Here is an 8,020-nt window from a genome sequence, read left to right as displayed (position 1 = left end):
CTGAAAAACGCCAGCAGAGTGCTTTATTCACGTAGTCAGGTTCAGGCGCCCTTCTCTGTGACCTGTGGGGAGCACTGTCTGTTTTTCTTGAGCCACATCCAGAAAGGCATGAGCTACAGCAAGTTTATTAAAAAATATGGCAGCAACCTGGCTCGCAATGACCAGAGGGTCTCAAGCTTTGTCGCTGGAATTAGACCTGCATCTGTACACAACAAGTTTACATGTGTTCAATGTGTATTTCTGAGATGATAATAAATGATATTAAAGATAGTGTGTGTAATGAGCCAGTACACTGCATGTTTAAATGTATTCAATGTGTATTTCTGAGATGATAATAAATGATATTGTTGTATGTGTATATTGATTTGTGGTGTGTTTTTATTTTAACAATGAGATAAAATAAAGACCTTGTACACAGAAATACATTCAAAATGTTAGAAAATTTATTACAGGTCAGAAAATATTTCAAAAACACATACAGTAGGACAACAAATATTTTGTGAATACATTCAACAGGTCAGAAAACATTTCAAAAAATACATTCAACAGGTCAAAAATCATTTCAAAATACATTCAACAGGTCAAAAAAAAAAACATTTCAAAAATACATTCACCATATCAGAAAACATTTCAAAAAATACATTCAACAGGTCAGAAAACATTACAAACACATTCAATATGTCAGGTCATCACCATCATTACAAATAACAGGGCAGAAGAGTATTGAGCCCAGGGCCCAGAGGAATGTTTGTGACATGCAGCCCTTAGGGGCCTTGGTGATGGTGTGACAGTTCTGCTTTTCTTTACACTGGTGTATGAGGAGCTAGAGTCTAGCTCATCTTTACCTGTCTTATACTCCTGTATGACCCGTCGTGCCAGGGTGTTTGGTACTCTCACACAGAGCGGTAATAAAGTCCTTGTCACAGCTGTTTATGATGGCCCGGCGTTGCCTCGGTGGTGATTTATAGAGGAGCTCCAACAATGGTAGATTTCTACGCATGCGGTGAGACATTGTCACTTACCCCGTCTGGGGATGTACACAACCTGCTGGGTAGAGAGCAGGTTTGTTCTAAGCCTCAGATGGTCAGGTGTCTTTGCTTTATAATCAATTAGTAAGTAGCCGTATGCTGCACTTGTGGCGTCACTGAACGCCTCTAAAAAGTATTTTGTATTACCAGGGTACATCTGACGTGCAATCAGTGACACCTGGTATCTGTCACGAGGGTTTTTGAACAAAACCAGGTAATTGGTGTTTAAACTGATAGTGCGGCTGGCTTTACCCTGTATGAACAAATTCTGTACTAGATAGATGCAGCTGAGATTTCTGTGATGCACATATTTCGTGAATACATTCTGCACCTCCAAATTACTGCTGGCGTCATTCATCAAATCATCAATAACCAGGAGGTTGTTTTTGTCTGGAGGCAAAAGGGCGTCATCACACAGCGACTCAGGCAGACCATTGACAAAATTTATGTCAATAATCTTTAGGAGTTGATCGTACGCTGCCTGCCAGCATGAATAGATATAGACAATATTATCAATTCTGTGTGAGATGAGACTCTGTGCATTCTCAATGAGCGTTTTGACAAAGACAGTCTTCCCGCTATTAGAGGGCCCGCTTACAATCATGCTAAAAGGGTGCATTAGACGTCCATCAAATTCCATCTTAGTATCCATAAGGCAATGTTCTGTAGTCAGGCAGGACCCTGCGTTTGTTGTAGACTACACGAACTTTCTTTGAGACACTGACATTCTGCAAATGGAACTTTCTCTTATCACGTCTGATGGTGTCAGTCTCTGTGATGATGTGCTTGTCTGATTGTTGATCAGCCACAAATGATTTAACAAGACCGGCTAGAGACTCCTGAGTCACAACAGATGCATTAGTTGAATTCAGAGTCACCCCTTTACATTTCACATGTCTCTTCCCTCTCTGAGTATGATAAGCGTAGCATTTGGGTCCACCTGAGACAAACTCTGTAATAAAATCATCCTCCCCGTCACCACCATCACACAGCTCGTCTGTCAAGTCACCTAGGTAAGGGCCTAGACTCGGCATCCACTCGCCTGGTCTAGATGTGAAAATGACAGAGTCAGTATCACAGTACAGCACACGCTCCTGCAACTTGTCCAACAGATCGTAGAGCATCAGTCTGGCATGGGCAGTTGTCACAGCGCCAATAAACACATTCACATCACTGGCCCTGCCGTCTCGGTCATCACTATGACGCGACTGAACCATGGCTACTTCATCAGATATGAAGCAAAACTGTCTGACATCAAAATGATCACTAAACATTAGCTCTGTGAATCGCTCAGCCTCAGTGATCAACTCACACGTGCCCATGTTGGTCCTCATGCTGAAACGCCCCCACAATGAGTTTAGCAGAAGCTTGTTACAGCTCCTGACTGCTTTATTGACCATAATCTTGTCAGGATTTAGTCTTATACCTTCATGGGCTTCGTAGTCCCGGACATATTCCTGCTTTTCCTCCTCTGTCTTGACATTTTTGGGGTACCCAGAGGCCTCCTGTTTACATTTCAAAAAGGTTTTAACATATTCCCGAAATAATGTGTTAGACTTTTTCGGAAAATGCCACACTTCATCAATGCACACAAGCTGGTAGCCCTTCTCAATAGCTTTTTCAAGCTCAAAGGACACCCACGTCCCCGTCAGCTGTCTCTCACAGTCGGTGTGACTGCAGACAGTGTCCTGATTCAGCTCCTCGCAGCACTTGCGACAGAGGGGGAACATGAGCTTGTGATGGGCCCTGTATGGCAAAACAGGATGGTACAGGCCTCTAGTGGGGAGAACAGTACACTTGACAAAGCCAAAATAATTTTCAATGCTGTCAAAATTGCCTACAATTATCTCGGGATGGCCAATTGGATAATCTTTCTTAGCCTGCACAGTGGGATACAGACTCATGAAATCGTAGTAATGTACTTTTTCTCCCTCTGTACACTCAGTCACATGCAGGAGCTTCATAGCATTTGTCCTCCCGCCAAATAGTGCATCCCTAGGATTCAGGCGCTCAGGCTTCTTGTAGTCTGCAAGAAAGGCCCTGACGTCTGGATCTGTCTGCTTTATCAGATTCCACTCACACTCCCACATCACAACCACACTGACACCATGACGGACCCGTAGAGCTTCAACTTTGTTGTTAAACTGTGCGTACAGCCCGACATTATTCTCGGCTGCGGATTCTGGGTAGCATTTTATACACCTGTGATAATAGCAGCCTGCAAATTCAAAACATGTGTTTGAGGCAGCATCAAATCCATCAACACAGTAGGACCCAATCTTGTGTTCACCACCTCTCAGAGCATGTCTGATCACCCTCTTTTCAGAATAGGCCACGTATTCGAGCCATTGCACAGACACATCTGAGAAAGCTTTATTACATTCCAGATACATCCCATCATAGGTGAGGGGCAGTGTGTCCTGAGGCAGGAAGAGCTTCTTAAAAACACCCATACAACTTGATGCCAGAGTCGTGAACACAAAAGGGTCAGTCTCGGTACACTGGATGAAAGCTGTGCGGTAAATCTTGCAGGCCTTGCGCAATACCGCAACATCATTTCGACAATAATAAGCCAGCTCAGCCTGCATTTTAAAAGTACCGTCTTTAACTCCATTATACCACTGCATGAATTTCACCTGCTCACTCTGAGGCATCTTGTCATACCCATAATACTCTGGTGAGGGGTAGGGACATTCATAAAACTCATTTTCAACAGTGTTGAATTTGTGAGGAAAGTACCCGTTGCCCATTTCTTCAAAGCCTAAGGCGGCAGGTGTCTTAGCCAGACTCATAGGCAGAAAGCTGTATGAATCGATCCAGCGCTGGTTGTAGTCCTCGTCATACATCATAATGACTCGACTACCTTTCATGATGACTTGGGGAGTAATGCATTGTCTCACAAGGTACTCAAGCACAACATAACTGTCAAAACCAGCTGCATTGTGCGCAATGAGCGTGTATCCTTTGTACTTTTTGCGTCTAAACTGCCTGATAAATGCAGCCACACAACCAACCCCTGTGTAACAAAACGGGTACGGGTCAACCTTTTCATCCATCTCCATGGCGCAGACATAATTTGCTTCATGTCTCCCGTCATGGTATCTGGTTTCAAAGTCATAAAGGATGTATTTTTCAGAGGGTTCCTCCTCTTCCTCTTTAGGCGGAAGCGGCTGGATATAACACTGATGTACCATCCCCCCTCTAAGAGCACCGCAGTGCCTACACCGCGGTGCTGTGCATTTGTGTCTAGGGCTCTGTTTACAGATCCTGTAGATTTTTCCACACTCCTCACAATATTTAACTGTAGCGCAGGGAATCATGTTGTGTTTAGGGTCAGGTAATCTGTGATTGTGGAAGCACTGCATTGATTTACAAATGCGCTTGCATAGATCACATTTGATTGTGGGGCCTGATTGCTGTTCACATGTGGTGAAGCATACATTACACCTGTGTAGGCAGTTATGCAGTAAGGGTGTCTCGTATGTGTTATAGCAGAGTTCACAGACATACGAGCCGCCAAAAAAACCTTTTGGGTTGGTTATCAGGTAATAGTGCTCAGCGTGTAGATAAAGCCACACGGTGCGTGGGTGTGGGGTTCCGTGTGTCTGGAAGCAGATTGGCCGTTTTCTAACAGCACCAGCACCAGCACCGCCGTGATGAAAAATTATTATCTTTGCATCTATTTCCCTCTCAAATCTAGTGACATCACTAAAACCCACCTGCTGTTTGGTGGAAAGACCTACAGATTCCTGTAGTTCTTTAGCTCTGTGCAATATTTCCAGAGCCCCCATTAAGGGATTTTCGGCTCTGATAATACACATACTGAAACATAAATTGTTGTCTGAGGCGTCATTATCAGGATCATACAAATGCTTTCCCTTCCTAGCCAGAATTTCACTATAAGGCACCCTCCCAAGCTTGAGCCGTGTGCCTCCACCCCTCCCTTCTTGCGCCACACTGACCACAAACTCCAGGTCCCCGTCTGACAATGAATCATCATTGCTCTGGATCGCTTGAGCAACTTCATCAACAAAGGTGTCGACGTCATAGCCATTACTGGTCCTCAAGACCGCCTGCACATTGCTAATCAGGGAGGGCCCCCTCAACACCACATTCAGTACACTACCAGCCCGTGATACTTCAATAGCCCTATCTATAACACCGGTTTGACGCTCCCTAACAAGCGCTGGAATCTGTTCAGGGTGAGTATCTATGTCAATGTCCCTAAAGTGTATGGGTTGTCTCAATTCTAAAGCATCAAATGCCGGAATATCCCTGATTGTGATTAAACCAGCGCCATGCTGAAGACCATTAGGACTAGAGGGGGTGTTAACAGTAGACCCATCTGTCAGAGGGGGGTCTGAGATCAGTGAACCAGCCACAGGGGCCTGCTGCCCCTGCAGCTGGCGAGGAGACTCTGGATTAGCATCACCAGCAGCAGCATCATCACACAGCATACAATGATCATATGGATTCGCATCAGGTACTAGGGCCTGCTGTCCCTGCTCGTATGTAGGACTAGTGACATGCATCAGACAAGCAGGCTGTGAATCAGCATCACCAGCAACATCAGATACTTCATCATCATCATCATCATCATCATCTGCAATGTCACATACAGCCCTCTGATTGTTTTCTTGCTGAACAATGACTGCAACACCGGGGACATCAGGCGTCAGAGCAGGGCGTTTAGCCACGCCGCCCTGTGGAAGAAGGCCAATTCTTCTCTTGAGCTGCACAAACTTTTGGCGTGTGTTTTCAGCCCATCTGTCAACATCTGTGGTGCTTAATGAGGCATTGAGATATTCTGTCTTTGGTGGCGGATGGATGTTCAACATGTTCATTAACTGTGTGTTTTTGGTACGCATTTCAGCAGCCCAGCGTGAGAATTGATCATGTGTCATTGCCCTCATTGTTGAGCCAATATCAGCAGCAGCAGCCCCACCATACAGGTTATCACACCCTGCCATTTCTGTCTAGAGAGGTAGAATACAGAGTTTGCGCGTCTGTAATGCAGTCGGCTAAAACTGGTACAGCATGCGTGACATACGATCCTAGACGCGAGAGTTTTGTGTCATTGTGCTTCACTGCAGCACAGAGATTTGTCAATAGTTCTAACACAGCTTGGTTTACCAGGACCGTGTTATCAGCACTGGCCGGTGTGCTAGCATCTGTTGTAGCAGCAGCAACAGCAGCAACAGCAGCAGCAGCAGCAGCAGCAGGTGCTACAGCTGATGCACCACCAGCAGAATCAATATCTAGAGCTGACACACCGCTAATCTCTGAAGCCGCAGAATAACAATCACTGTCTGACTCGCTATCTGATGAACAAGTATCAGAGTCACTAGTGTACCCTGCATCAGCCGGCCGCATAAGCATAGAAATCTGTTTGCCTCCCTTCCGGACTGGATCAACATGAGGTGGAGTAGGAGAAGGAACACTCTCAGAGTCAGAGTCACTACTACTACTACAGCTATAAGCACCATCAGCTAGCCACTTAAGCATAGAAATTTGCTTCCCACCCTTCCGGACTGGATCAACAGGAGTAACATCAGGCGTATACAACAGCGACCTCTCACGCTCCACCTCGGCGGGTGGTGTGGTGTCCTGACTGTTCAGCAACAAATCATCAAAGTTTATGGTCGGAAAAAACACAGCCACATCACCTTGAGATGAAACAGCCGCATCCTCCAGCACACCCCGAGTTGAGTCAGATGCTGTGGAATCCTCCTGAAGATGCAGTGGCCAGGCTGTAGCGTCCTCCACCTGTTGCTGCTCCAAAAAGAAAGTGGCGGCTGCAGTCTCAGCGACCCACTCCGGTCCCCAAAGTTCACTCTCCTTATCGACCACCGGTGTCGCTGTAACACAAGAATCGGTCTTCTTCTTCTTCTGCTCCTCCTTCTTCTTCTTCTTTGCAGATCTTGCAGGGGCAGCTCTCAGTCTCTTGGCCGGTTGAAAATCATCTAGATATAAAGACAGACAAACCGTTTGAAAACCATTTAAAAACAGCGTTATAAACAACTCGTTTATTTAAACGTGTTGAAATGCATTTTATATCAATCTCATACCCTCACTATCGTAATCCCAGAGCTGTCTGCTTATCACACGCTCACGACACAGCTCGTCATTCCTCTGCAGCCCCTCCAGCGGTCGCTCCGCGACTCTCGAACGGCTAGGTAGCACCGGGCCGCTGGGGCTCACTCCTCCGCACACAGCGCTCTCGACACCCTCTACATTACCAGATAGGATAAAAGATAATCAGCTACACACACACCAATACTATTTTTAATATAAACCCGCCATCACATGCATACTCACCCTGACTGTTTATTTCAGTTAAAACAGCGTGCTCCCTGGTCTCTTTAAAGACAGACGGCCTCTTTGCGGCCCTCCAGGATTTTCTGTCAAGCACACCAACATTTTGTAAAAACCACAACTTTCTGATCCTGCTTTAAAACAGGGATACACGTAAGAATAACTCTCACCTTTATCACGCAGGTATGCTTCGCCACGATTATCCGACTCAGCGATGGTCCCTGTTGAGCGGACCCATATTTCCAATAGATTCCCTCAGTAAGAGCATCACCCAAGATAAAACATATTATAAAATATATATATAAAAGATGGATACATACCTCCAGCAGATGCTGATGATGATTGTGGAGAATCCTCATCCAGCAACGAAATGGATGCGGTACCTGACGGAGTCACGCTATTTTGAAATACAATGTATTCGCTGCAGACAGTCTGATACACACGCTATTGAATCGAGGAACAAACGTTCCTAATTTTTTTTTCTAATCGACACAAACGTTCCCTACAATTCTTGCTAATAAAACAAGCGATAGAAAAGGCCCTCAGGTGCCTTCTGCAGGTATTTAAATACCCGCTACACATGACACACTCCCTCACACCCGCATCGCCAGCGCGTCACCACGCCACAGCCCACAGACATAGGTATGACCAATAGGAAAATTGCGCCGCCCGGTGGG

This window comes from Mastacembelus armatus, chromosome 18, assembly GCF_900324485.2.
Source record: "Mastacembelus armatus chromosome 18, fMasArm1.2, whole genome shotgun sequence".
Taxonomy (NCBI): domain Eukaryota; kingdom Metazoa; phylum Chordata; class Actinopteri; order Synbranchiformes; family Mastacembelidae; genus Mastacembelus; species Mastacembelus armatus.
Note: the sequence above shows the minus strand (reverse complement) of the source record.